Source organism: Rhododendron vialii, chromosome 5a, assembly GCF_030253575.1.
Source record: "Rhododendron vialii isolate Sample 1 chromosome 5a, ASM3025357v1".
In the NCBI taxonomy this organism is placed as follows: domain Eukaryota; kingdom Viridiplantae; phylum Streptophyta; class Magnoliopsida; order Ericales; family Ericaceae; genus Rhododendron; species Rhododendron vialii.
In genome coordinates, this window is record NC_080561.1 from 5360158 (window position 1) to 5388058 (window position 27901).

General features: G+C 37.0%; 1 long non-coding RNA gene across 4 annotated transcripts; it reads left to right on the forward strand.

The window, feature by feature from the left end:
* Positions 1-17639: 17639 nt before the first annotated feature.
* Positions 17640-22909, forward strand: LOC131325519 (uncharacterized). 4 transcript variants are annotated; one of them, XR_009199729.1, is made up of 3 exons: positions 17640-18409; positions 18693-18875; positions 21317-22909. It is a non-coding gene; the product is annotated as an uncharacterized LOC131325519 (long non-coding RNA). The 4 variants fall into 4 exon arrangements; XR_009199728.1 differs by lacking the exon at positions 17640-18409 and having other exon boundaries at positions 18416-18875; XR_009199730.1 differs by lacking the exon at positions 17640-18409 and having other exon boundaries at positions 18416-18875; positions 21321-22909.
* The last annotated feature ends 4992 nt before the right edge of the window (positions 22910-27901 follow it).

The following is a 27901-nucleotide window of genomic DNA, read 5'->3' on the forward strand; positions in this document are numbered from 1 at the left end:
TGTAATTTGAATTTTTTCGTTTGTGGTATCCTAATGTCACTATGTAGCACGGGCACGGACACGGACACGGGACACGGACACGATACCGACACCCCGACACGTAAATTTTCAGAAAATAGGGGAGACGACACGTTTGGGGACACGTCTATATATATATATATATCAAGAATAAAAAAAATTCAAATAAGATAAAAGTTAATAATATTATATCCATATAGCCTTGTTTTCACTTTTGCAGTACATAGTTTTCCAAGTCATTACATCTATTATCTATACCTTGCAACAAAAAGAGTCCCAAAAGTGTCCGAAAGTGTCCGCCAAAAGTGTCTGGAAAGTGTCCCCGAAGTGTCCGAATGTGTCTATCAAGTGTCTGGAAAGTGTCATACTCTAAATATTGCCCAAAATAACAGGACACTTTTAGAGAAGTGTCCGACACGTGTCGGCCGCGTGTCCGGTGCGTGTCGGTGTCCGACATTGGTACGTCACCCCCGGTGGAGTGTCGGTGCTACATAGAATTTGTGAGGAAGGTTAATTGCCAATCAATTAGCACATAACTACTTGGAATCCTGCATCAACAAAGGGGCATTTTCCGTGTTTGGTTCCCTAACTTAATCCCACCTAGAGGTGAAATAAATAATCACAAACAAGGCGAGGCACGGCTTATGCTTGACTTTTACCCAAAATCCAGGAACATTCCTGGATGCACTTATGGATACATAACTAGCTAGAAAACTTAAATGAAAGCTGGGCACCGATCGTCAGGTGTGGAGGTTTGGGATGGATGGTGTCGTTTAGGGAGGTGAGTGAGGAGGGTAACGCGCCTGTAGAGCCAGCCATCACCAACTCTTTGCTCTCTCTTTCTGCGTGTCTCAGCCAAAAATCTGATATAGGCTTTGTTTAAAGGAAGAGAAGAGGAAATGTTTGAGAGGAAAAATACTTAGAAGAAAGTGTGTTTCTTTCTCTTGTTTGGTTCGAAGAAAGGAAATGGGGAGGCAGTAAGAGAGAAAGGGGCTTTCTCTTTTCCAGAGGGAAAATGAAAGGACAACTCCTCTCTTCCGGAACATTCTTCCTCCTCTTCTTTGTTCAATATTCACTTGCTTCGTTCCACTTTTGGTTCCTCTCCGTTTTCTTCCCTCCTTTTCTCCTTCTAGACTTTTAAACTTCACCCCGTCCCATTAAACACTTTTAGAAGAAGTATACGTTTTGTTCTTATTAAAAAAAAAATCGCGTTTGTTATTTTGCACTAAATTTTTGTGAATTATTTGATTCATCTTGAAGAGACGAATCGAAAAAATAAAAAAGAATTACTTTTACCTAAATATTTTGAGAAATAATCGCTTTTAAGCAAAAAAGTCAACTCTTTCTTTTTTTTTTTTTACTTAAAAGTGGTTATATCTCAAAATATTTGGGTAAAAGTAAAAGTTGACCACAAAACTTACAAACGCGGAAAAAAATTGAATAAGAACAAAACGTGCACTTTTTTTAAAAGTTCTAAAAATGTTAGTGGAACGGGGCTCGTTTCCCTCCTAACCCATGAACCAAACAAATGCATAGGCCTTGGCATATATACTAGTAGTAGTAGTAAAAGGAGAGTTGAATTTTGTTCACCCTCCACTTCAGATGATGAATATTACTCTTCTTATTATTGGTTGAAATGATGAGGATCCCACCACAAAGTGATGTTATGCTTACCAAAAAAATGTATTGCAGGGGTGAGACCTACATCATTTTAAGAAGCGTAAACAAAATTGCACTCGAAAAAAGACCATGGTTGGGTTATACATTGGGCCAAAAGACTTTTGGGTTGGTTGGGCCTCGAACTGGGCTACAACATAGTTAGGAAGTTGGTTGGGCTATACCAAAGAATTAAAATGGGCTATTTGAATCGAATTGATTAAGTGAGGTTACGGTTGAGTTGAATTTCAACTGAGGCGGGTGCGTCTGGTAATAGTAATACTACGCGACCAAACCCAACACTAAGATAATGAAATCCACAAAAATTTAGGTTTGGACCATAAATTCTTTACTTGGCTAAATCTAATTTTTTTTAATAAAGCCGAAAGATTTGGCTTTTTAGTCGGATTTTTTTCTTTATTCAAAAAAAATTGTGTTTGGATCATAATTTTTTTACTTTTCTAATTCTTCTCGTCGAGTCAAACCAATAATTCACAAAAAAATTGAAGCGAAACTAACAAATGCAAAAAAGATTTGAATAAAGACAAAAAAAAGGCAGCTAATTGACTTATTTAGCCAAAAGGCCCTTGTTTTTAAAAAGTGACAACCGTGTAATTTTGTAAGAGTTACTCAAAACATGTTATATAATGGGGTATCAAGGAACTTTCTAGAAACCGTTAACCCCAAAGAATGACCAAGTGGTTCTGATTTGGAACTTAGATATTTGCTTCGTTTTAAGAACTTCGACCCTTCTTACCTACTTTGACAGTGTAAGTTGCCTTCCAAAGCATTTTCGGCTTTGAAAATTCTTTTTACATTTTCATTCTAGGTTTTGATACCAATCTAAATAGTAAAAACTTAAAAGAATATGGGCGCGTTGGATTAAAAAGCAGGGAGTGACTTTTTCTTTTGTAAATTTGCGTTAAACCTTTTGTGACTTAATGATTCGTTTCGACGAGAGGAACCCAAAAAGTTTAAAATTTTAATCGGAACCCATAATTTTTTTGAAAAAGACAAAAAACAAGTCAAAAGGCTATATTTTTAGATCCTGCGAGTTTAAGTTCTGTTTGGAGGGGTTTCCGCTACCGCCCATTGTAGACCCTACGAAACGTTCACTGTAGTAATCTAATCTGTTCATCTTATAGGGCCCGCAAAATAACATATATGTCCACCGAAAAAATTAGCTTGACCAGATTGAATTGGGCCATAGTCCACATTGGACGTGAACTAAACCCGACAGACGTAACTGTCACTGTTCTTACGAAAATCTAGTCAAGCAACCCAGATTAGTTATAAAATAAATAGCTTCTTCAGTTGACTAAGATTTATAAATTTTTTATGATTTTAAAAATATTATTTAATAAAATTAATTGAGATCTATCAAACAAAATTCATATTAAATATTTTTAACATTATAAATTGAAAAATAAAAATAATTTTTTGAAATATCCGAAATTATAACAGGGACTATTATTTAGGAACGGAGAGAGTATTTATAGCTTGTGTGCGAAAACCGAGTTTCCTAATAATATACTCCGTAGCCTGTGTGGGAAAACCATATTGCTTTGAATAGCTCCCCCCACCCAGTCCAGGAATAATGGCAAGGATCTAGGATGATACAGGGTCGGGTTTGATGTTCTGGAGCTCCGAACGCTGTCAAGCTTTCATATATCTCTTAATCTACCGTCAGCCCGGATCTGGGGACTATGTTGTGTAGCTCCGTGCTGCGCAGCCTTGACGGCATTGGTCCAACGATCAGAAACGTTCACCACGTAGAGCTCGTCAAGTTTTACATGTGTATGAAAAATCAACTTAATTAAATATCATTAAGTGTCTCATCGAAATATATATAACTTGAAAAAAGTGTGGCACAGCGAAAAAAGTGACGCTAGACTGCGAGACCGGCAAACATCTCAGTATTAGGACGCAACAACTTGGGATTCGTGACGCGAGAATGGCGAACATCCTAACCGTTCTCGTAGAGCTTGAATTATCTCAGCTCCAGAACTCTTTATAATAAATTAAAGAGCTTGCTTAGTGCTTATTAATTTACTAAGAAGTTGGACCCATATGCCACTGTGCACTGTCTGTGTTTTTAGATTTCGGTCTCATATGTAGGAATTGGTTTTATGAGCTTTAATGGCATGACTATTAATTTTGTTTACTTATACTTTAATGGCATGAGCTTTAATGGCATGACTATTAGGGTTCTGTTAGATATTGCCCAGTGGGCATTGCCTCGATACGGGATAATTCTCCCAACTATCCCGAAAAGTACCATCTACCGGTCTTTTACTTTTTTTTTATTCTCTTTTTCTGTGAACCTATGGGACACTAGCTGTCATATTTCTAGAAATGCCAATTTTAACCCGCGCGGGCGGAAAAATATCCCAACCTATTTTCTTGTTATTTGCCTTAATTAAATAACGAAAAAATAACAAGAAAATAGGTTGGGATATTTTTCGGCCCACGCGGGTTAAAATTGGCATTTCTAGAAATATGACAGCTAGTGTCCCATAGGTTCACAGAAAAAGAGCATAAAAAAAAAAAGTAAAAGACCGGTAGATGGTACTTTTCGGGACAGTTGGGAGAATTATCCCATATCGAGGCAATGCCCATTGTGCAATATCTAGCAAAACCCTTTTAGGGTTTACATTTTCAAACTCAAATATAATGAAAATAAAAAAATAAATTTGCGTAAATACATAATTTTTAAACTTAAAATTGCATTCTTAAAAAATAAGTATTTAATCTTGAATCTGGAACGGGTCGGGTCCCTTTCAGTATCGTATCTGCGTTGGGGCCCGCCGTCTCTAACATCACATGTAGGGATACTACGTGTATCATCAGAAACTTTCTCTCTGTATTCTAATACGAGAGGTGATATTCACACAGATAAAGGGTGAACAGATCGTGCACAGATCTTAATTGGGGTTCATTACGGGTTCCACATGAATGATCCGAACCGTTAATTAAATTTGAAACATTTTTCCAAGGCCTCTAGCAAAAAATCAGCTCAATCCAATACCTAGAAGTACTTGATTTAATCATCTAACTTTTCATTCAACTTTGAACTTGAATGAAAACTTATATGATTAAATCGAGTACTTCTAGGTATCGGATTGAATCGATTTTTTGCAAAGACCCTTGGAGGATCCATAGTGGACCCCACATCAAAATCTGTGCACGATCTGTGCACCCTTTGTCTGTGTTGACCGACTTATGCTTCTATTCTAATATAGACATTAGGGTTCATTTAGATGCGGGATAAGGATTGAGGGTACTATTTATAAATACGGGATAAAATAGTAGGGGGTATTGATTAATAAATGATGACCCATATTGGTGTGATGTTTATGAAGGGGAGATTAAATAATAGTTGGTTTGGATGAAGTATTAAAAATGAGGAGATAAAATAATATTTGGTTTGAATAAGGGATAAAATGGGGGATAATGTTGTTTTGTAGTTGAAATGGAGGAGGAGGGGATATTATTTTGGCCTTATACAGGAGTATTAATTAATAACACCCACCTCTATTGTGTGTGTGTATATAAGTATTAAAATTGCGTCATGAAGCCCATATTATTTATTGGAGTAGTATTGACCGTAAATTTGCTCTACCTTAGGATGCATGGATCGGGATTTCACACAATGCGGATGCAACACTACCCACATAATTAAGTATGCTAAATAAATTTTTGAACATGAATAGTGGGAGAAGTTTAATTCCTTTAGGCTTAATGTTCAAAGTGAGATCAATTGAAGATCCAATAAAATTTTGACTTTGGGTAGTATCGTGAATTTTTTTTTGAAAAAGTCATTTTGTTTGTGAGTAGAAAAAAATTATACTTCGTAAAGTTAATGGGAGTATATTCTTGGCTTATATGGATTTTTGTTCAGAGTTTACTGGGTCAATACCAATTAGCCTTGATTTATTAGAAAACTACAAATGAAGTTGTGAGGTACTTGTGACTTTGTGAGGAGCAAGAACTAAAAGTTGGTTTACATGCATGCTAATGATGCGAAATTGATTGTTATTAAGTTTAGATCTTCTCATGGTCTAGACAAATTTAGATCGTACTATGAATGACATAATTAGTGGGAGCTATGAAACTAGCCTAGCATGCAATTAATATGGGTCTCAAAGTTGTCGATGTTATTTTGAGACCATTATTAAGTTTACTTTGGCTACAGTTTTGTTCTCTAAGATAAAGATAAAAGCCGAATAAAGAATATCGACGTAAAGTACCTCATTAAGGGAGAGAAATAGTTCATAAACACAATTCGTGACCATTGAGTATAAAGTATTGAGCTAGTTATTTCCGGCAAAGTGTTTATGTCGTGTAATGAATACATGACTTTTAGCTCCTTTCGTATTTGTTTTCTCTCATATTGATGCTCAATTAAAGTTTTGTCACACTATAAGTATTCTTAGAAAATAGAGACGTACATGTGCACATAAGGTATGAAGTACGTATATAGTTATCCGTTGGGATAAATAAAGCGGATCCTAAGTGACTATTAGTTAGTCATGATTTATAGTCAATATACTACTCCAGTAAATAATATGGGCTTCATGAAGCAATTTTTATAAACGTTATGAACAAGTACAATGACCAAGAACAATATATCGATCTTGATGCTATAGAAAGTTGTAACGCTCCGACTTTCGGAAGCAATATAAAATAAAATCTTAAAAAAATTTGCTAAATAAATATAATTTTTCAAAATAAAGTTTAGCTATTACAGTCACAAGATAAATTTACTGATTCAAGATACATTAATTTCAGAGCTGACTCTAGGCTTGATACAAATCCGAAACATACTCGATCTTCGTTCCTGATATTCTTTCCGTGTTGAACTGCACCATCTTTGAATCCTCTCCAGTGAATCCTGCGCCCTCTGGCAAATTGATCGCCGAAGCAAACGATTTGCCAAGATACAAACGTATCCGTGAGTGATAAATCACCCAGTAGAATAATCCAACCCAACTACCCCTCTTACTTTACAGATAGCAAGCAGCAGGATAAATATAGTTCGAAGAAGTAAAACAGAGATTTCTCACATAAATTGATTTATTACTATCCATTATCTCTTTGTGTGATCTAAGATCCCTCCGCGAGATCTTTCCTCCCCAACCGCTAGCCATGCTCGGTCCCATGAGATCACTTCTCTTTACTGTCGCAGATACACCTAAGTTATATACTGAGTATGCATCCCAATAACTACAACAAGGGGAAAGCTTATCATGCCTGAATCACAACTAGGGTTCGCCTATCTTATATACCACCTCACAAATCACTTCACAATCATCACTGGACACCCGCCAGTCTATCAATTTATCACTGGACACCCGTCAGTTTCATTTTCATCACTGGACACCCGCCAGTTTCATTTTCATCACACAATTTATCACGGGACATCCGCCAGTTTTATTTTCATCAAACAATTTATTACTGGTGTTTTTATCACTGGACACGCGCCAGTTTTATTTTCATCACACAAATATTCACTGGTGTTTTTATCACTGGACACCCGCCAGTTTTATTTTCATCACACAATTTATTACTGGTGTTTTTATCACTGGACACCCGCCAGTTTTATTTTCATCACACAAATATTCACTGGTGTTTTTATCACTGGACACCCGCCAGTTTTATTTTCACTGGACACCCGCCAGTTTTATTTTCATCACACAATTTATCACTGGTGTTTTTATCACTGGACATCCGCCAGTTTTATTTTCATCACACATCTCGTCACAATCACCAAAATCCGTCTGCAGGCAATCTAAAAATAAAAACTTTCCAGTTTATCTATTATCTAGCATCGTCTAGATGAATTCTATTTCGCAATACCACTCCATGTCTCTAGGGTCCAATCTAACATTCAAATCAAATATCGATGCAATATACAACCAATCAATAATAATTAAAAAATTAATAAACAATAAAATCACGCAACTTTTTATGGATGGGCCATTGCCCTTAATTCCGTATGGCCAAGACAATAATAAGAGTAAGAGCTTTTTAAAAGAATTTTAAAAAAAATATTTTTCTAGGCTCTCATTAATTAATTCTAAGATAATAGATTAATTAAAAATTAATAAACTACATTAATTAGATAAAAATATTGAAATATTTATCATGACCTAAATAAGAGTCCTACAGGTCCTACGCAACCAGTGGAGTGTCAAAAGTTGGGTTCGGAGGGTCATGAGATTTATTTAAATAAAGACGTTAAATAAAGTGGCCGAAAGTGAAGTAAATAGATAATAAATAATTTACTAATTAAAATATGTTGAGGTTAACAAAGTTTCATCTTCAGAATATAGAGAGTGGAAATAAAATTATTCGGGCATTTATAATAACGTTTATAAGGTCGTAAAGAATTTTTGATTGAAAACGCTATAGAAATAACAATAAATAGTAAATTAAATAAAAAAATATTATTTTAACAAGATATCATCTTTGAGATGCAAGAAGTCTAGAAAAAATTAGTTTGGGTGTTAAAACGTTGTTTGGAAGGTCGCAAAGATTTTTCGTTAGTAAACTTGATAGATAACTAATAAATAATTCAATAAATAGATAATTAAATAAAAAAATGATTTTCACAAGTTATGATCTTTCAGGTGTGAAAAGTCTAGAAAAAATAGTTCGGGGGTCAAAACAATGTTCGAAATGTTGAAAAGTTGTTTCGAAACATTTAAAAACAACTAAATCTACCAGATAAATTAAACTGATATTATTAATACGTTTTATACTAAGTTGATATTACATTGTAAGAAAATAAGATCAGATCAGTAGTTTTTCATAATAATAATATCAGACGGATTGTAAAATAAATATCAAAAAGGTCATCTTCTTCGAAAATAATTACAAATAAAGTGTTGGGGTCAAAAATAATATTAAATTGGTGAATACGGCAGAAAACGCTCATTGAACTATATTTTTTTCGTTCGGGACATAGGGTTAAGCATATAAACACTTAATATACTTAGAGAAGAGGTTAGAATGGATTATAATACCTTGAATCGAATCGAATTGATTTAAAAAAAATGAATCTTGAATTTTGGGGAAGAAGAATTCGGGTTCTTTGATCGGGAGACTTTGGAACCAAATTGGACGATGCTTGGTGATGCTAGGAGTAGTAGGAAGAGATTGGAATGGTCGAATTGAGTTTCGGTTGGGTCTTGGTACGAAACCCACTTTTCTCTCTCTTTCTTTCTCTCTCTAAAACTCCATGGATTGGAATTTGATGTTCTCTGGTTTTTCTCTCTCTTTTGGACTGGTGGGGCGTGGGGAATATTTGTGGTGTAAATTTCGTTGGTCAATGGGGTGGGGTATTTATAGGAGAATTTTGGTGGAAGAGAATGAGAGTGAATTTAATGGGGTTGGGTTCATGGGATTTGGAATAGACGAATTTGGCTTGGTTTTAGGATTATGGAGGAAGTAGAGACTGAGTAGGAGATGGAGAGACGGAAAGAGTTTGAGGTGAGGGAGGAGAAGGAGTGTGCATGTACGCATGTATGTGTAGAAAATTTTAAAAAAAAGAATGCATGTATATATTGTATTAAAAAAAAAGAATTGCATTAAGGAAAATAATTCTAATAATATTATATTTAGAAAAAAAAATTGGGTCAAAAATCCGGGTCGTTACAAAAGTAGAATTTTACTTCAAAATTACTACTATTCATTAGAGGGAAAAACTTTAACGTTCTTGTGGGTAGAGGTGCAACACGCATGAATTTATGCAACACTTTATGAATAAGATAAATAATCTAAACAATGAGAACAAATTCTTCATACCTGTGAGCATAGGAAAAACTTATTCTCGACTTCCAAATAATTATCTTACTCAACTTAAGTCACAAAAATAAGAACCTCCTCGCATGACCGAGTTATTATTTTTGTGAATTAACTTCAACTTCTGTGCTAATTTTTAACTGAAATAAGTAAATCCAAACCTCCCTGTGGGCAAAGGCTGCAATACACACTGAATCTTCTCAAAGTAAAATCCATAATCTGAAGACATAGGGAAATTTTTTCTGTTTTGATGTTGAATTTACCATTTTTCCCAAACAAATCAACAAAATTAATTATTTTCATGTGGGTAAAAATAATCAATTTTATCAATTCATGCTTCATGGTTGATGCCATTTAACACAATCTGCACATGACTTTACTTCATATGGAACATCGTAATATTTCAAATTGCTATGGCTAATCTCAAAATACTACAACGTTCAAGTCACTTGAAAATGCACCAACCAAAATTTATTGGTATACAATAAGGCTTGACATCCCATATGGAAATTCCACTTGCCCAAATTCATATCTCGAAATGATTAATGATTCACCCGTCAGGACTACATGAACCGTTACAAGTCTTCGTCAACGGTCTGTTTCAGTATGAATTCTCTTCGTAGTAAAACAACACAAAAGAATCAGTTAATCCAAGGCTTAAACATGGTACCGTTAATCCAAGGCCACTCTTAACAGTAAATAATGGCCAGTACTCACGACCTTTTACCAAGTATATGTGTGTCATTTCTCAAAAGACACTTAGCAACCAAGCAATGTGTCTCTTGCAATAAGTGATACCTATTGACAACAAGTCAACAACCAAGTGCCAACAATTGGAACCGTATCTTCCAAATTTCAAAAAAACGCAAACGCAATTCCGTGACTGATTTAAGTCTAATTAATAGATACCACACATTCTTACTTAGACCTGTCTAAAAGCTGCAGTGGTCAGTGGCGGCTCCAGGAATTTGTGATTGGGTGTTCAGAAATTACCTTAACTCTACTAACTGATACTCCTATATTAACTAATAATATATGTACAAAATCTCATATAATTGTATAAGTAGGGTCAAAAAACATAACTTTTATTCTTAAAAAATTAACTACGAGGCGAAATGCTTAAAAATATATAACTATATTTTTTAACAAAAATTTAATTTTTTTGAAAGTTATTGTATTTCATAGTATATTGGGTTTTGAGAATGGAGGGGGTAAAATTTTACAGTTGTCTAAGATGAGGAATTATATTTTGTGAAAACATTTAAACAACGTATTAATCTACTAAAATCTTTTCGAAAGAAATTGTAGCGAGCATTTTGGAGTTAATTTTCTTGAAAATATGTTGTTCTTCAAAATGACATGATGAGATTTTCTATTGTAGTCTTAAGTTTGAAGAAATATTATTCAAGTTAACAGGATTTGCAATGTAGTTGAATTTTTTTTTTAAAGCTTTGTCCATATTTTTATAAGCTAATTAGAAAAAATAAATAAAGTAGTTATTGTCATGAATGCAAAATTAATACATTTAGACCATTGAGAATAAAGATATGGAGAGAGAATGCAGAACATAATACTTACACCAATAGATTTTTCTTTTCACTTTCCTTTTACGATTTTTTTATTATAATTATGAGCTTTATTTAAGGTAATGTGTTAGATGTTCAAATATGAATTATCTGGATAGATGGGCTGTAATTGTGTTGTGATTGAGTGTTCAATTAGTTTTGGATTAGGTGTTCAATTCTTTTTGGGTTAGGTGTTCAATTCTTTTAGACTTGGGTGTTCATTGATATTTGCATTGGGTGTTCAAAGAAATGCTAGCCCATAATTTTCACATGTATTCTAAACAAAAAAAATTTGTTCGGGTGTTCAGTTGACCATGGAAGAGTGTACATAGAGCCGCCCCTGGCAGTGGTCAAACAGAATCACATTTACCCTTCAAGCATCCAAATTCTCAGGGATAGCAATAGAATAAAGAATGAGAAACGACAATGCTTCGCCTTCAAATATAAGGTTTAAAACCCCAAGCGTAGGGCTAGGTCGTCGGTAGCATAATATCCGAAAGTCCGGGATCGTACCCACAGAGAATTCGAATGTAGCTTAATCGGATTGTAGGTTTTGTAAGGTGGATTGTGGCGTTTAAGACGGCCAACTTGGTTTTGCTTTGAAACGATGAAAATTGCCAAGGCAATTGACTAGGATAACGCTTAATAAACGAAAAGGAGGCAAGTCTAGGGATCGTCTAACCTTTGACTTAAGCCGTTACCGGTTCTCAATATAACTCAGGCGAGAGCCACGACCGCGTGCTCACGCCCGGAGAATTTAGCTTTAATGACTACGTTTATCAAAAGATGTGATTAACCGGAATTAAATCAACCTATTTTTGCTAATGTATCTAACACGTAGGGGGCCACGAGCCCTCAATATGTCGCTTGCCAAGACCGCTTGACTAAACTTCATACCAAGGAGTTAACACGCCTCGCTTAGACCAAAAAGGCTAGATTAATGAAATTCCGAAAACCAAGATTTTAAGCCCGAAGGTTTGAGAACCAAATAACCACCTAAGTACTCGGGAAAGATTACCCCGAGACTTGGCCTATCAACTACTCACACATAGCTAAAGCATGAAAGAAAGCATAAAATCGAGACATGACTTTTAACCGATGAAAACGAAAACAAACTTGATATTATAAAAGATCTAGTCCGTAGGAACAACTTTAATAAACGAGAAATTAACAAACGAGAATTACTTACTTGAGTTCTTAGAAATTACACTAGAAAAGCTTGAAAGAACATTAATGGAAGAAAAATTAAAGCTATTAATTAACTACATAACAAAGGGGAGAGAGGAGACCCCTATTTATACACAATGGGTTTCTCTCTCCTCAAATATCTAAAAACATACTATAAAAGGCAAGTATTCCATAAATGGAAAGCCCAAAAAGCAGCAAATATCTGGCCGGAAGCTCTCCGTATCGATACAGAATAAGCAAAGTATCGATACCACAACGTTAAGCTGAAAAGGCCAATCTCCCGTAACAATCCCGTATCGATACAGATTATGGCCGTATCGATACGGGAAGCTCTGCTTGGAAAGGTAACAAACGCGTATCGATACGGTCCAAAATCCGTATCGATACGGGGAGCTTATCTCTGGTCTTCAGGCCAGCCTCCCAATCTTGACACCCGACGGCCGTTGGCTTGCCCGATGCTTCTCACCTTCGTTCTTTGGTCACTTTGGCACCAGTCCCACCGGGCGATGATTCTTGAATTAACTTGGGGGTTGGCTTTGCACTCAAAATACGCCTTTTAAGGGCGTTTTGCCTGAAACACTTAACAAACTACCTTACGAGCAATATCGAATAAAAACGACAATTAAAAGCTAAAAACACTTCTAACTAACGGACTTAAGCACCACGATCAAGCAATCTTAGGTGCGTATCAGACAACACTAATTCTCATTGCCGAAAGTCACGTAAATTTCAGTGAGCAATATGAAGAAGCAAAACAAGTGCTTCGATTGACTTTATCGGCAAACCCATGATGCCCAAGACCAATACTGAAATGGATTGTGATACAAAAAAATATTTCGTCTATATGAATTCGAAAAAGCAGTGAATGTTTCCGATAAGTTTCGATAATCAACTAATTCATACTAAACACAATGACATGAAGGTTGGCTTTGATACCAAATGATAAACTTATGTGGGAGAATCAAAATCGATACGCAGCGGAGAAATACTTACCTTCTACCATGGTGTTTAAGTCTTAAGAAGTTCGGAAACCGTTTCGATCTTGAACCAATATGGTCCACCAACATAAACTCCCACTAAATGATTTTGGAGAGCAATGGGTAGGATTTCCAATCTAACCTATATAAATGTTTTCCACACATGTAACTTGATGGTAATCACATGCCTTTATATAGATAGATCATGACCCTTTTTCCAATGGACACAACCCTTCATACTTCCTTCCATCAAAGAAGTAATAAGACATCTATTCATTAATAGTGGCAACCTTACACATGAATGGTCACTAAACCCATTCATGGATAGTCACCACATCTATTTACAAATAGTCACAAAACCTTTTCATGAATAGTCACCAATTATATATAGGCAATATTTTATTTAATAATACCTATATTTTAGTTACGAATATAAATACTATAATATATAAATAGGATTGATGTGGCATGTGAGCCACATAAATAAATTTCAACATTTGTGTGTGCTTGTAGCATTATTGTTTGAAAATGGTAGAAGTAATTTACTTGTGAGAAAAAAAACTTCTGCTTCAACTTTTTTTAATTTGAAAAGTGTATTGTTTTTCTACTATGTTTTAACAGTGCTACAACTGCAAATAGTGTTGGAATTATTCAACACTATGTCGCACGGTTTTAGATACAATCACATCTGTATTTACATACAAACTACGGAATATCATCATCTTAAAATTGGGTTCTTTTTCGTACCCAATTTCATTCTAAATTCGAAAATTGGGGGGTTTTTTTCGTTTCGGCAATCAGCGGTTGAGATATATTTTTAATCTTTGACCGGTAAAAAAAAAGATTAACTTTAATCCGGATCGTCCAAAACACTTTTAGATGGCCGAGATGCGCGTCTACTTTAAAACAACAATGCTACAAACACACACAAATACTTACATACACACACTCATAATAGAGGTGGGACTCACACACACTGACTTTATTATGAGTATGTATAAGTGTTTGTGTATTTGTGTGTATTTGTAACATTGTTGTTTGAAAATTGTAATTTACTTGTAAGAAAAAAACTTCTGCTTCGACTTTTTTTAATTTGAAAAGAGTATTGTTTTTCTACTATTTTTTAACAGTGCTACACCTGTAAATAGTGTCGGAATTATTCAACACTATGCACGGTTTTAGATACAATCTCGTCTGTATTTATATACAAAATACAGAATATAATTATCTTAAAATTGGGTTCTTTTCCGTACACAATTTCAATCTAAATTCGAAAATTGGGTTCTTTTCCGTTTCAGTAATCAACGGTTGAGATATGTTTTCAATCTTTGACCGGTAAGAAAAAAGATTAACTTTAATGTAGATCATCCAAAGCATTTTTGGACGGCTGAGATGTGCGTCTATTTATTGCGCTTCGTAAATAAGTGATTGGAAACGTGAAAACTTTATTTTAACTAGTGCATGCCCGTGCCTGAAGGCACGGCGCAACGTATCTAAAGGCACGTTGCTAGTACATGCCTGAAGGCACGACTCCACGATCAACACACTGCAAAATAAATATTGGATATTGACCCCAATATAACAACCTCGGGCCAAGAGTAAGATTATAAGAACCAACATTTTAAAATTTAAACATACCAGCCATTGCTCTACATCAACTAAATCAGTAGGGGATGAAAAACAATAATGGAAACTCTTTTTGGTACTGGTTTTGGCCTTTTGGTTTAATTTATAAAAATGAGAGAACAATAAGAGTAGGGGACGAAAATTATCATCCTTCTAATTTGGTGTTTTTTATTTATGCAGTCTTGTACCTGAGAAAAAAAAGATGAAACAACTATTGTTCACACATACACTGCATGGACTTACACATTTTTCAACTTAATTAAATGGATGGTCAATAGCCAATACTTGACTGCCTAATCATCAAGAACTTTCCACTTTGATATTCCTCGATTGATTAATGCGGCGTTATAGTTAGAAAAAAAAGAGCCAAAACCTGACAGGAAAATCAGCATTAACTTTCCACTTGAAAACCATTTTGAGCCACCGCTGGGCCCAACGATACTTTCCACTCAGTTTACTAGTTCTAAATTGCTTTCAGCCACTTCAAAACGATATTGCTGAATTGAAAACGATATTGCTGAATAAACGATATTAATGAATTGAAATCGATTTTGAGCCACTGGTGGGCCCAACAATACTTTCCACTCAGTTTTCTTACGAAAACTCAATTTTCTAAATTGCTTTCAAGCTTCGACGACCATTTTTTCGAACGCACGAGACTTCTCATTAGACCCTCATTCACAAATCTACTAGTGTGCAATATCATTTAAAATAGAAAAGAATTTTGTAAATAAACAATATGGAACAAAAGACAAACACAATATTTTACTATAAATACACATCAAAGTCCCAACATTATAAATATCCCCAAGTTCTATTGGAGAAGGCACACCACTCCTCTTCCCTCTAGGCTCTCATAAAGCATCTCAGTCCCTCAAGCAGAATGCTAAACTTCGATCTCAGGCTTCTTGTCCCGGCGCTTTTGAAGTTCATCCTCTACCTTGTCAACCGACAACAAGCGAACCCTTGGCTTCCTTCCGTCCCCAATTCCAATCTGGATTGGGAAATTGGGTTCTTTTCTGTTGTAATTCTAATGCTCTTCCTCATCACCTCCGTCACGCTCCGTCTTACCGTGACGCCTGAGCATATCAGAGTTCGAATCGCTGATCGCTTCTCTTTCTTCTTGGTTATTGCACTGCTGGGGCCGGTTTTCCTGCCAGAACCCGTTTTCTGGTTTGGCTACATACTCATCCTTTCTACCTTCCCTTGGCACGATTATCTTTCGGAATTATTGGCGCGATTTCTTCTCTTGATTTGGGTCGTCTTGCGTGGGATTCCTGTTCTCATTATTAGTGTCCAGATCGATCAACAAAATGAAAGAGAAACTAATCCTCCTCCTCAAGTTGAAGATGTAGCTGTTGACATTGAAATGGGAGGGAACCCAATGTTTCCCGAGCCTTGAGATTGGGGGCATTGAATAATACTCTCTCGTTCCACTTTGGTTGTTCACTTTTTTTTTTTTTTTAGGCTTTGTTTGTTCACTTTTTGATTTTCCATTATTTTTTATAAATAGGTCCATGAGATTCACTTGGGGTCTACACAAATAATCTGAGTTGTTCATTATTTTTAATTTTTTTTGAGTCACTCCAACAAAAATAAACTCAATCGGATATTTATAAATATTTAATCCAAACTTTTAAATTTTCATTTAAAATTGAGGATCTTGAATTATGAAAAAAAATTTGACGATTGAATCAAGTCTGTACATGTATTTGATTGAGTTTTTTTTTTTTACTGCCTGACTCAAAAAAGTTATCTTAAAGTTAATGAAAAACTCAGATTATTTGTGGAGACCCCAAAGTGGGTCTCAAAGATATGTCTCTCCATATAGATTTTCTGTTTTGATTTTTGAACAGCTTGGTTGAAAGAAAAAGAAAGTCGCTGATGTCATTTGTCTGTATTAGGTACACGTGGTTGTGTTTGTAATTGGTACAGTGTTTTGTTTGTAATATACTCCCTCAGTTTTATTTTTATTGTTCATTTTTAAATTACGTGTTATTTTTTAATTATTTATATCTTTTAATCTATAATATTTTTTATAATTTTGAAAATTTTGTATTATAGAACTAATCGAGATCTATCAAACAAGATTCATATTACATATTTTTCAAGATTCACACTAAAAGATAGAAGCAAAAGACATAAAAGAGATAAACAAAATAATAGATAATGAAAACGGAGTGAGTATTTCCCTTTTATTTGAAAGTAAAATATTTTTTTTTATGTAAAATTCTTTCTATGTAAAATGATTTTGCAAGAAATAAAAGTTTTTTTTTTTTTTTGATATTAGGTTGATAGTTATTCCATACAAAAAGCTTTTTTTATGAGAAAAATTTTGTCCTCCCGAAAGAAAACTGCACATGCACAAGATGAAATAATGCCCTACCGGTCTGTCGTCTTTGATGAGAAAATATAGGGTTAAATCATGCGTGAATGAGATTGGAACTTTGGGTTTGGGACTGTGGTCCGTGAGGGTCCTGAGGGATCTTGGCAAAGCACTAACGTAATTACTCGAGCAGAAAAGACAAAGTTCAGAAAATGATTTACGACATTTTTAAGGGAAAAACATTTTCAATCATATAAAATAAAAATATGTTTTCGGGTCTTTGCAAAAAAAAAAAAAAAAAGACAAGAAAATAAGAAATAACGCACAAACAAACGGAGTCTTTTGACACGTGATTTTTTCCTTTGCCAAAATCGCCTCTCTCTCTCTCTCTCTCGCTCGCTCGCTCGCTCGTGTTGAGATCTTGCGCCTAAAAGCTTCTGAATTCAACCGAATTGTTTCTTTCCAGATCAGGTCAGTCCGCCGTCGATTCATTCCTAGTGTATCGCTCTAGGGTTTGAAAATGTAGGCTTTTACTGTATTTGGCTTTGGGGATATCAGCTCTTGATTTGGATTTGCCTAGCAAGAAATAAGATTACTGCTGGATTAACTGATTTTTTTTCTTCGATTCTTGCTCTCAAGTTTTTTCTTTTGGTTGTTGTTATGAAAGTCAACTATAGGAATTGGAACATGTGACGCGTAAAACGTAGGCTTGACTGAGTTTTGATTCGTATGCCTCAATTTTGAGCATTCTAATTCAGCCCCGCTTACGAGTATTGCCTGAGTTGTTCTGTTGGATTCGATTAAGTTGTAGTTTTTTTCATTCGTTAATCATAATCTACTCTATCCTAGGGGACTTGGGAGGGGATGGGGTGCTTATGGGAATCGAACCTTGCCCATATGCATGAGAGTATAAGAGAGGCACCAACTGCACTCGACTCCACTTGCAATTAAGTTGTAGACTTGTAGTTAATTACCCAATCATTTCGTTACCTTTGATTCCATCTGATTATATGGAAAATGCAGTGTAAAATATGATATCTTGTTTCCTTAAGAAGCTGCACCTGGGTTTTTATTTTCCTCATGCGTTTGAGATTCTAAACAGTGAAGAACACGGGTTCTTATTCTCCTTCTAGTTATTTCATTTTCTATCTGCTGAGAAAACAGAAGAAAAAAAGGAAAGAAAGAGAAGAGAGAAGATGGGGACGAGACCTTGACCAATGGGTTGGTGCTTGGTTGTGTTGAGAGGTGTGAAGAGAAATTTTTGGGAGCCGGGTGGGTACCACATGGCCATGCCCACGTGGTGCCCAAGAAGCCCATCCGGGCCGTCCAAATGTGTGTTGGACGGCCCAGATTGAAACCATCTCTCTCCTCTCACCCCACCTCTCTCTCTCTCTTCTCTTTCTCTCTCCTTTAACTCTCTCCAACTCCGAGCTGTCCAAAACCGAAATGGACGGCCCGGATGCTCTGCTTGGGCACCAAGTGGTGCCCGCTCGGCACTCAAAAATTTCTCGTGGAAGTGAGCTGAAAAAGTGAGAAGAAGGACAGGAAGAAACACAAGTGAGAGAAAGAAGTGGGTGTGGAAAATGAGTTAGGTGAAACTGGTTAGGAAGAGAAGAGGGAGAGGAAAGACATAGCTGAGAATCCAATTGGGACTGGATTTAGTCTGCTCCATCTTTTTCCTCTCAGCAGCTCCATTCAAGTCTCCAACTGCAGGTGCTCATGGGTTTTCTGTTTTCCATACAAACACAAACCAATATATCTATGCATTACGTTTAATTTGGGTAAATTGTGGAGCTTTTAGATATTATTGCTGTAATTTTGATGTTGCTTGTGGTCTGGAATGTGCAAGTGGAACTGTTCAGCGGCCAAATAGCTTGGGTTTGGGCTTAACTTCTTGTTTTTCTTTCAGAGGTGTGTTGATAATAACGTAATTTTGTTTCTCTCAAGACCTTGATGGAGTGTTGAGCAGGTTTGTTTGTGAATGTTATAGAGTTTCATAGTCATACTAATTCAGTTCTCTTGGCTGGAGAGAGGATTTTTGCCCATATATGATGTTATCCTCTTCGTCACCAAATGAGAAGCTTACTACGTCATTGCAAACCATCTGTTTGTCTCCTGTTGTGACTGTAAGCGCTACTCTTTCCCGGTAAAAACCTATCTGTAAAAAGCCTTCCTAAGCTCCAGCCGTAGTAAACCGTAATTGTAATCCGTCCCCTCAACATCGGAGTAATTACCACTTCAAAGTATCTTCTTTTCTTTCTTTTAGTTGAGTTTTGGCAAGACTATCTCAAGATATAGTATCTTTTCTCCTTTTTCTTTTAACCCATTTTAGCCGTTCTTTTTCCTCCATGGAATTCAATCTTGAACCTATCTTCCTCTTTCTGGACTGAGAATACTGTCTTTGTTTCTCTATTAAGACTGGAAGTTCATCTCAAGGAACTAGACAAGTCTTCGTATACGATTTATTACTTGGTTAGAAGCAGCATATTGAATTTCGCATCACTTGAAAATGAATTTTTATGCATAGAGAATTCTCAGTAAAATGAAAGCCAATTGGATCATATGCTTCCTGGCTAGATTTTGATGCCATCTATGCTCCATGGGTACGCTACACGGGGACTTTTGTGAATGTTTTATGTACCTGCGTCGAATGTTCAGGACTGGAATGAATTCTGAGTTTTTTTTGGACATGGGTAATAGTCTAATTGAAGATATTCACAACATATACCCTCTTTTGAGTTTATCACATAACTGAATATCAAGCTGGGTATGTGAAGGCGCAGGGGAGTGTTCAATTCTCTTTCATAATTCTGTCGCGAGGTGCAGAATTCTCACTCTCTCTGCTTTTTATATTCTATGTTGATCTTATTTGTAATGCATCTCTTGGCTTTCCGAGTTTGGAACCTCAGTATTTGTATGTTTATGCTCCATGCCTACCTACCAATCTACTTCATCTGTATCATGTTGATTGTGGAAATGCCTCATTGGATTTCCTTGTGTTAGACTTATCTGTGAGTAGGGCTGCAAACGAGCCAAGCCGAGTCGAGCTTTGACATGCTCGGGCTCGGCTCGTGAAAAAATAGACCAGCTCGAGCTCGGCTCGTGGTTCATTTCCTCAGCTCGAGCTCGGCTCGCAGAAGCTCGAACATCACGCGTGAGACCAGCTCGGCGTTCAAAGACTGGTCACTTTAGTTATATAGGACTCTTTGTCTATAAATGTTTTAAAGGTTTCCAATGTGGAACTTGTGTTGAATGCCGTTCCTTTGCTTTTACTTATGACTACTTGTCCCACATCGAAAAGCTTGTGACTCTCCAGCCATTCATTTGATATAAATTCTTCCACTCCCTTTGCTTTTTTGCATCAGCTATCTGCGCATGAAATGATGACACATGGCAGCTTTGGATGATGCCCAAAAATGTAGGAAGTTAACAAGTTTACACCTTCCTAGCATTGAATAGTCATATTGACTATGTGTAGTGCTTGGCTCGCGAGCCCATCTGAGCCGAGCTCTAGGTAGCTCGGTCTCGGCTGGTTTAAGAAACGAGCTTAGGAATATGGCTCAAGCTCATTCTTTTACCATTTGAGTCGAGCTTTAACAAGCCATTCTCGAGCCGAGCTTCGAGTAGCTCGCGAGCCGCTCGGCTCATAAACAGCCCTATCTGTGAGTCAGCTATGTGGGTTCTTGCCTCTTGCCTCTTCCCTCTGAATCTTCAAATTTTAATGCGGCTTATTCCAAGTTTTTGATCTTTTAGTTCTGGATAGCTCAAATGACGGATAGCCTTGGTACAAGCACTATGCTTGGGAATCATATTTTTCAACTGCATACTTCTTCCCAACTCGAATGGCTCTTATACTTAGCAAAGACAAAATCACAATGTTGAGTGCATTATAAGTTTTTTTTTTTTTTTTGAAAACCAGAGTTGCATGTATGCTACTCCCTGACTTCAATCTGGTTTTATACTTTCAGTGGATTTCTTGCAAGTGATTTCCATCCTGGGTTACATTCTGTCTGGCGTTGCGATTTGAGCATAACTTTGTAATTATGTATCCTTGTTCTAGATCTGTGTTACTTCATGGTAAATTACTTGCTTAAAGTTTGAATGAAAGTAATACCGCTGTTTGACTATTGTTCCCCTAATTCCATCAATGCGAGGAAGTTCCACTTCAGATAGGTTGTTTTACTTCATGTTGAACCCCCCCCGGTTCACCACAACAGGAAGTATTAGAGTAAGGACAAGTGAAGAGACAATTTTCTGAGTTAAAGCAAAAGGGTTAACCACCTGAAAAGGAAAACTGTATATTGTGCTAGCCAGTATGACTTGGGAGTGAAATAGGCATGTTTTGAAAATTTGGTTTTATGTATTATGAATTGGCTAATTTGTGAACTCCATTAGTTAGCCCTTTATCTTTATCCTTTTATTTGTAAAATTTTATAGGCAAGCTGAGCTGTTGGAAAGGAAAAGATTGAAAAAGCTTCAGCGGAAGGAACTGAAAATGAAAGGGCAAGCAAATGGAGAGAAGGTAGATCTAAAGGACATCTCTGCTGATTTATTGGACAGTCCACCATCTGCAGAAATATCCAGTTAGAACGTCCTAGAAACAACCACAGAACATGTCCCTTCACCTTTTGAGCCTGTCCAAACTTGTAGGTTGTAGCGGTGAAGAACGATACTGAAGCTCAAAGTGGATTCAGCCTCGAACACTCAGATTTAGGCGCCTTTCCAAATGCTGAACGCCAAATGGTACATGCAGTGTTCTAAAAGGCGGCCGCCTAGGCCGATTAGTCCCCTCCTAGGCTCTAGGCGGTGGTCTGATGCCTAGATTAGACAGCCGACTAGTCGGGTGCCTAGTCCCCGCCTATGTGCTAGGCGGCCGACTATTCGGCACCTAGGTGCTAGGCGGCCCTTTTCCACCCGTCTAGCGCCTAGCGATTTTTAGAACATTGGGTACATGGAAATCACCAAGTTTTGGACGTAACGGCTTTTATTCAACTCAGAATCTCTAGTTCAGACCAGGAAACTAAAAAAGGAAAACGAGGGAAAGATCTTGAAATCCATATTGTTGACAGAGGATGTAGCCAAAATGGATCAACTTACCAGTGAGGTGATGATTGGTTTTATATCAGTCCCACTTGGTTACTGTACTTCCCACCGGCAGGATGATGATCTGATTGAAGCGCAAGAGCATTGCAGTACAGAGCATGCAATTTTGAAGCACACAGAAATTGATTCTGTCCATGGTGGTTCCCAATCCACGGTTAAGCTTCGGAGGCCAGTGAGCTGGCACGAAGTCAGAGGTCCATTGCCGGTCCAAAATGGCAAAGAGGACGTAATAACAGGAGGAAAGGACCATGGCCGAATGGTGCCAAGTGAAACTTGTCTATGATCTTGTGCTTCGGGTGATAATGAGGCTGATTCTCACCCCGCAGTGACCAAAAGTGCTCCTGCAGAAGGATTGCTGTTCTCCAGCAATGCTGCAAAAGCTTTTCTTGCACAGAGTATGGTTATAATTCTATCATTTAGTCCCTCTCTGCTATGCTTATAACCTGAGAATTGCTTGTGGTCCATTAGAGGATTTCCAATTCACAATGGTTAAAATAACATGTCAGAGCCAAACTTTGGCTCTAGAGTATCCAAAATGCTAAAGTATGGCTACCTTCTGTTGCTAGAAATGCTTTTCCTTCTCTGCTATACTTGTAACTTGACAATTCTTTATCAGGTTCATGATTTGTGTGTTGCTTCTAAAATCCAATGTCAATTATTTGGATATAAAAGGACGAAGCTCTCGTTGTCTACATGTTTAGTTAAGAGTGGAAAGCTGCCGATCAAAGAAGATAATGAGCGGAAAGCTGTGCATGTGGCCTTAGAGAGAATAATAGAAGACAGTTGAAGGGAATGGCGAAGATCAGTTCTTGCTTGATTATTTGATTTTAGAAGTTCTAATCTCAATTTAAGTGGGTTTCAATTTTGTTTGGTTTTTCGCATGCTGCCTCAGAGAGAATGATGATAGAAGACGCTTCAGTTGAAGGGAACGGGGAAAATCAGCTCTTGCTTGATTATTTAATTTCTTAAGTTGTTCTAATCTCAATTTAAGGGATTCGGGGGTGCTATAGTGCACCCCGTGTAGTGCATGTGTAGGGCAGTGACAACCATTATCAATCAACGGTTCAGATCAAAAATCAATTATGATCGATAAATCGTTCATAATTAAAAATTATATTTCAATCATTCATTGTTAAAATCGATGGTCAGGTGCGCACAGGATTTCCCAATTCCAATTTAAGTGGGTTTTAATCTGTTCATAATTTATGCACAGATTCCAAACGCAAAGTGTTTTGCTAAATGAATTATAGTGTCACAGATTCTTCAATTTTGGTTGGCATATCCCCTAACCTGACCCGGGGACCCTGCCGAGCGGCACCCCTGCCGAGCGGGTGCCGAGCGGCCAATCCGGCCGTTCATCTCGGAATCAACGGCCCGAATCAAAACATCTTTTTCCTTTTCTTTTTCTTTTTTTTTAAATCCGTTCCGTACCTTTACATTCGGGCCATCCAAAACACTTTTGGACGGCCGAGATGCGCTCGGCACCGCTGCCAAGCACCTCTGCTTGGCAGCATCTCCCAATCCCCCCTTAACCTGAGGTGATCTATGAAGAATGAGGATGAGGATGAGCAACATGGCTCCGTTTTGTGCAACATCCAAATGAACCATTTTTGCGCGAGTATCTAGTACACATTCAATTGTTATAATCTGCGGAAACTAAATCCCAAACTGGTCCCCTTGATTTGAATTCCCAGCCGGCAAAAAGAAAATAGCTATCTCAACTCATAAACTGGCAACAAATCACAAGTTTAATATGGGCCAAAACACCATCAACAGACAATATGTGAACGACCCGTCAGAGAACTAGGAGTGGTGGCGCAGACAGTAGAGGAGGCCGAATAAGATTCCTGCGTTGGTCTATCTCGATGCAACCAATGTTCCAATGTTCCATCCTTGCTTTTATTTTGGTCAGCGCATTTAAAAACTGAAGGACAACAAAAAGCTTAAATAAATGGGAAGAGATGAGGATCGAAGAAGATGATGAGGTGAGGACTGACTTCCTTCTTGTCCTCCCACCTCTCTCTCTCAACGACCGTTTTTCCTTTCTCTCCCTCTCTCATACGGTGTTGTTGCCTATTTGATACGCCTATTAGGCATTCCTAGATGTATACATATACTCATATATACAAGGCCCTTATACTAAGAGCACTCTTGGTAGCAGTCCGGTTTAAGTCAGGGATCGCTGATTTTGTTATGGTCTGCACCTCATTGTTCCATATCGAATTTCGATTATGGATGTCGTTTGTCTGTATTAGGTACACGGGGTGTTTTTGTAATTGGCCCTATGTAGGATGCAATCCAGTGTTACATTTGTTTTCTTACAAACTTAATGCATTTATGAATCATATCGAACGATATCTGATCAACGTGATTTTTGACGTGGTTAAAGTTCTCGACGATCTCTAAAGATTGAACGGCTCCGATCATTGTTATAGACACAAAAAGGTCCCACGAATGGTCCAAACTAGACCGAACTGGTTGGAAGAAAACTGGACGTGATCCTCCCCATCCATAAACACTGTTGCATTACCGTCATTATGATTTTCTTTTAAGAGAAAAACAAGAAGATTTACTGCGTTTAATCGTGCGTGTCCAAAAGTATTTTTAACGGTCGATATTGAAAATTAATTTTTATCGGTTAAAAAATAGAAAATACATCTCATTGCGCGAATGAACATATGAGATTGAGTATAGCCGTGAAAAAGTTTCTCTCCCTACCTTTGCCAAAATCGCCTCTCTCTCTCTCTCTCTCTCTCTCTCTCTCGCGTGTTGAGATTGAGCTCTCAAAGCTTCTAAATTCAACCGAATCGTTTCTTTCTGGAACAAGAGGGACTAGAAATTTGGGGTAAAGGCAGAAGAAGAAAATAAAAGGGATAAAATGAAAATACCTAATCAAAAAAATTTACAGCTGTTCTTTATACGGTTGCTTCTACTGATACACAGGGAGATCAGTTACGGATTTTTGGGACTCTTCTCCAGCTGCGAAGTTGCTACTTCAGGCTCCGTCCCAACGTCATCGACATTTTTGGGACTCTTCTCCAACTGCGAAGTTGCTACTTCAGGCGATCTGTCCCAACTTCATCGACCATCTTCAAAAAGTAACTATGCCTGCACAAGCAAATGTTTAGAACCTCAAGTAAAATGATAAGAGAATGAACAGAAAATTGATGTATACTATCGTGTGTCCGTGGTTAATTCAGGATGAAAGGCAGTTGCTACCAAGTTTCCTTGCTTCACAGCCCCGATAACTTTTTCTTCGGAACCAGTACTTCCTGAATCATTTCAACAATTAATTGTGCTGCGACAAAAACTGATATGATGCTACCGGAAAGCCCGTGGTTTAAAAGTCACAAACATTCAACACTGTCTTTTTTCTGCCATTGTTTTCAGGTAGTCCATTCTTGAATGTCAGCACATTTTTCCTACACCATTTCCATATTTCATGCTTAACGTGCATAATCTTCAAAGGAGTGATCCATAACTCATGCTTATCTGAGGGTTGTGCCAAGATTGAAAAACTAACAGTTGTATTTGGTCATGATATGGGGTGAGACACCAGTGACATCCACCACCATATGCAGAGAGGAAGCCCCGATTTGTCTCATCAAAAATATTCGGGTAAAAGTAATTTTTTTATTTTTCCGATTCGTCTTGATGAGACGAATCGGAAAACCAAAAGAGTGAGGCACAAAACTAACAAACGAAAAAAATTCAAATAAGGATAAAAACCAAAAAGTAAAACAATATAGATCGAGGATCAAAAAAAAAAAAAATGGTATATATCTTTTTCCTTTCCCCCCTGCCCCATGAACCAAACAACCTACGGGGGAATTTTTTTATTTTCCTTTCCTTTTCCCCATTTTCTTCAAGTTCCAAACAAATGCAGAGGCCTTGGCATATATACGAGAAGTAAAAAGACCATGGTTGGGTTATACACAGGGCCAAAAGACTTTTGAGTCGGGTTAGGATTGGGTTGGGCCTTGAACTGGGTTACAAAATGGTTAGGAAGTTGGTTGGGCTATACAAAAGAATTAGAATGGGCTATTTGAATCGAATTGATTAAGTGAGGTTACGGTTCAGTTGAATTTCAACTGATGCGGGCGTCTGGTAATAGTAATACTACGCGACCAAACCCAACACTTGGATACTGAAATCCACAAAAATTTAGGTTTGTACCATAAATTTTTTACTTGGCCAGACCTTTTTTTTTTTTTACTTTTCTAATTCCTCTCATCGAGTTGAACCAATAATCCACAAAAGATTGACGCGAAACTAATAAAAGCGATTTTTTTTAATAAAGACCAAAAATTAAGCCAATTAACTTATTTAGCTAAAATACCCTTGTTTTTAAAAAGTGATAACTGTGTGAGTAGTAATTCTGTAAAAGTTACTCAAAACATGTTACTATATATTGGGGTATCAACCAATTGGGGGACGGTATTGTGCAGTGGTGTGTGCAGCACCGCATTGCGCACCTCTGAGTCCTCGGATCGTGCATCAAAAGGCTCGGATCTCATCTCGGCAATGAATGACTCTCGATCGTTGGTTAACGAGATAAGATTCGAGCCGTCGGATGCACAATTTGACGGCTCGAACGTGTGCAGCATGGTGCTGTGCACCTTACTGCACAGTACCAACCCAAAGTCCAGTATCAACCATACGGTGTCTGGGAACTTCCTAGAAACTGAAGGAATGACCAAGTGGTTCTACCATGAACTACGAGGTTTGCTCGGTAATAAGGTCTCAAAGTTTAAATCTTCATACCAAACAATAACTCTTCTTATGGATGCCATTGGCTGAACTTCGACTCTTCTTAGCTACTAATTTGTAACTCATTTATGGTGGAACCATGGAAGCCTTAAGCAGTCCATTAGGAAGGTAATAGTTAAAAGAGATGTATTAGGCCATCCATATTGGTATAATCAAATGCCAATTGTTTTTTAAGTTAATAATGTTGGTGCAAAAGATTACTCACAATGGTATAATCAAACTTAGCAACATCCTTAGAAATAATCAAATTTTGGGCTTTGGATAATCAAAACTAACAATCTTTTTCAATAATCAAAATTTGTGAATCCTATACCACATAAGTTAACTAGTTCTAAAATTTGTATACACATGTGTTTCAACTAGTATTTTCTTCTTCCATTCTTCGCCCACCTTTTTTTTTTTTTGGTTAAAAAAATAAAATTGAAGAATAAAATTTTTATGTAGCCAAGCTTTTTCGCTACTTTATATCTTTTTCACTTCGCCAACAAACTATTTCTCTTTCTTTTCTCCAAAAGTGAAACTCATATCTCTCGATCATCTACAATTCAATTCATCGTCGCCGGATTAAGGTATTTCACTCTTCTTTCTTGTTTCTACTATCCACCCCCGAAAAAAAGAAGAAAGAAAAAATCATAATAGGAGGGAAGGAAATCACCGATTGTTTTTTCAAAATTAAGAGAGGGAATCGATATATTTTAACTCATAAAAAACGTAAATGGAGGAAAGTGAATGACGAGAAACAGGGGAGAGAGAGAATGAAATTGTAGTGAACCCCATATTTTGATTATGGACTAGAAGTGACCATTGCTTGACCGATTCCTAGACCTAAAATAATGGGTTGCCCCAAGCGTAGGGCGGAAACCGAT